Source organism: Stegostoma tigrinum, chromosome 2 (genome assembly GCF_030684315.1).
Source record: "Stegostoma tigrinum isolate sSteTig4 chromosome 2, sSteTig4.hap1, whole genome shotgun sequence".
Classification (NCBI taxonomy): Eukaryota; Metazoa; Chordata; class Chondrichthyes; order Orectolobiformes; family Stegostomatidae; genus Stegostoma; species Stegostoma tigrinum.
In genome coordinates, this window is record NC_081355.1 from 159,739,478 (window position 1) to 159,743,000 (window position 3,523).

Below are 3,523 nucleotides of genomic sequence, written 5' to 3' on the forward strand. Positions count from 1 at the left end.
TCGATTGGCAGGGGGTGGGGAACCGGATCTGTAATTCAGAGAATGAGGTATTCAGTCTGCCAGCAGACACAATTAGGGAGTGAGGTTGTTTATAAAGAAATGCAGCCAATGGAGTGTAATCGTGGACACTGAGCTGGTTTGAGGTGTGTAGACCTCAATGCTAGACGTATCAGAAATAAGGCGAATGAACTTAGAGCATGGGTCGGTACTTGGAACTATGATATTGTGGCCATTACAGAAACTTGGGTAACTCGGAGCGAGGGATGGTTGTTGGAAGTTCCGGGATTTAGATGCTTTCTAAGAAATAGGGAGGGGGGTAAAAGAGGCGGGGGAGTGGCACTGAGTCAGTGCGAGTATAGCAGCTACTGAAAGGCAGTTTGAGAATGATATGTCTACAGAGTCAGTTTGGGTTGAGGTCAGGAACAAGAAAGGAGCAGTCACTTTGTTGGGGGTATTTTACAGACCCCCTAATAGTTGCAGAGAAGTGGAGGAGCGGATTGGGAGGTGGATACTGGAAAGGTGCAGAAGTCACAGGGTTGTAGACATGGGTATCCTCAACATTCCAAATATGGATTGGAAACATTTTAGTTGTAATAGTTTGATGGAGCAGATTTTGTCCGGCATGTTCAGGAAGGATTCCTGGCACAGTGTGTGGTTAGACCAACACGAGGGGAGGTTACATTGGATTTGGTGCTTGGCAATGAACCGGGCCAAGTGTTAGACCTGTTGGTAGGAGAGCATTTTGGCAGTAGCGATCATAACTCAGTTACTTTTGCAATAGTCATGGAAAAGGATAGTACATACAGCAGGGTAAGGGTTATTAATTTAGGGAAGGGTAATTACAGTTCTGTTTGGCAAGAACTAGGTAACATAAAATGGGAACAGAGGCTGTCAGGGAAGAGCTTTATTGAAATGTGGAGATTGTTTAAGGAATGCATACTGTGTGTGCTGGATATGTTTGTCCCTAGCAGGCAGGGAAGATGCGGTCAAGTGAGGGAGCCTTGGTTCTCAAGAGAGGTCAAACGACTGGTTAAGAGGAAGAAGGAGGTTTATATAAGGTTTAGGAAACAAGGAACGGAGAAGGCTGTAGAGGAATACAGGTTATCCAGGAAGGAACTGCACAGCGGGCTTAGGAGAGCTCTAAGGGAACATGAGAAAATCTTGGCAGATAGGATCAAGGAAAACTCCAAGGCTTTATACACGTTCTTGAGGAATAAGAGAATGACCAGAGAAAGGTTAGGGCCAGTCAAGGATTGTTAAGGGAATTTGTTTACGGAGGCTAAAGAGATAGGGGAGATCCTTAATGAATATTTTTCTTCAGTATTCACAACTGAGAGGGACCTAGTTGTGGCTAGAGGAGGTCGATGTTAGTAAGGAAGATGTACAAGGAATTCTGAGGAAGTTGAAGATAGATACGTCCCCTGGGCCTGATGGGATTTATCCAAGGATTCTATGGGAAGTGAGGGAAGAGATCGCAGGTGATGATTTTTTTTGTCCTCACTGCCCACGGTATAGTGCTAAAAGATTGGAAAGTGGCAAACGCCATTTCCTTGTTCAGAAAAGAGAACAGGGATAACCCCGGAAATTACAGGCCAGTTAGTATTACGTCAGTGGTGGGCAAATAATAGGAAAGGACTCTGAGAGACAGGATTTATGATCACTTGGATAGGCACAGTTTGATTAGTGATAGTCAGCATGGATTTGTGAGGGGTAGATCATGCCTCACAAACCTTATTGAACTCTTTGAAGCGGTGACCAAACACATGGATGAAGGTAGAGCAGTGGATGTGGTATACATGGATTTAAGTAAGGTGTTTGATAAGGTTCCCCATGGTAGGCTCATGCAGAAGGTAAGGAGGCATGGGACAGGGGGAAATGTGGCAGATTGGATTCAGAATTGGCTGACCCTGAGAAGACAAAGTAGTGGCAGGGGATGGAAAATATTCAACATGGTGATGAGTTGAGGAAGCATTGGAAAAGGTGCAGAGGAGATTTACCGGAATGTGTCCTGGAATGGAGCGAAGGTCTTACGAGGAAAGGTTGAGAGAGCTAGGGCTTTTCTCTTTAGAACGACGAAGGATGAGAGGTGACTTGATAGAGGTGTACAAAATGATCAGAGGTACAGATAGAGTGGGCAGCCAGAGACTTTTTCCTAGGGTGGAGGTGGCTATTATAAGGGGGCATCGTTTTAAAGTGAGTGGAGGTAGATATCAGGGAGGTGTCAGAGGCAGGTTCTTTACTCAGAGAGTGGTCGGGACGAGGAATACATTGCCAGAGAGGGTAGTGGAGTCGGCCTCATTAGGGGCATTTAAGCGGCTATTAGATAGGCTTATGGCTGATAGTATAATGTAGGGGTGGAGGTTAGATAGACCTTAGGTTTAGGGTAAAAGTTTGGCGCAACATTGTGGGCCGAAGGGCCTGTACTGTACTATTTTCTGTGTTCTCCATCCGACACTCCTTCAGACACTGCTGCTGGTCATTGGTTGTCAGAGTCCTCTGCTGTCCCTTTTGCTGATACTTCTGCTCCTGCAGATGCCCAGGCCTAGCTGTGGACCTGGAGCCTTGGCTTAGCCTGTGAGTCTGAGCTCGGGCAGTCAGCCTGGGACCTGCTTCTCAGTCGCCATGAGACCCCAGGCTGGGGTGGAGCAATGTCTGGCTCGTCCTGGCATTCCTGCCACCGTCGGCTTCCTTTTTCACCGGCCATTCTCCAGGCTTGAAGAAAGGAAGGAAAACAGTAAAAGCAAAAGGAAGAGAAAAGAAGAAAGCAGACATTGAAGAGTGATAGTAGGAACTGCAGATGCTGGAGAATCTGTGATAACAAAGTGTGAAGCTGGACGAACACAGCAGGCCAGGCAGCATCAGAGGAGCAGGAAAGCTGATGTTTCGGGCCTAGACACTTCTGCAGAAGGGTCTCTCCCTCAGAAACGTCAGCCTTCCTGCTCCTCTGATGCTGCTTGGCCTGCTGTGTTCGTCCAGCTTCACACTTTGTTATCTCAGACATTGAAGAGAGATGGTTATCATTGCAATATGTCTCCTTTCTGTATTCTGACTCTTTGGTGTTGGATATCCTTCTTACTACAGTGATGTTGTCAGCAAACTTATGGATGGCATTTGTTCAGAATTTGGCAACAGTTATAGATGTGCAGCAAGTACAGTAGGGGATGAAGAGTGCATTCCTGGGGGGGGCTCCAGAATTGAGTGTTATTGTGGAGGAGGTGCAGTTACCTGAAAGCTGCAGATCTAGGTCTCAGTGTTGATCTGTAATGTAAGGGTTATAAATGTTATCAGGGATTTTGCCTCGACCACACTAACAGGCAGTGTCCATCATTCAACAATTACCAGCCTGCCATTCATCCAACTCAACTAACCAACTCTTAGCCCAATCCAACCTTCCAATTGAGAAATACATTTGTAACTGCAGTGGCACTCTGCCGGCCAGAGCTGGCGCTGCTGACAAACATTTGATTTGAACTTTCTGCTCAGACGGAACCTCTTGCCACATCTACGTCTTGTTGTTATGGAG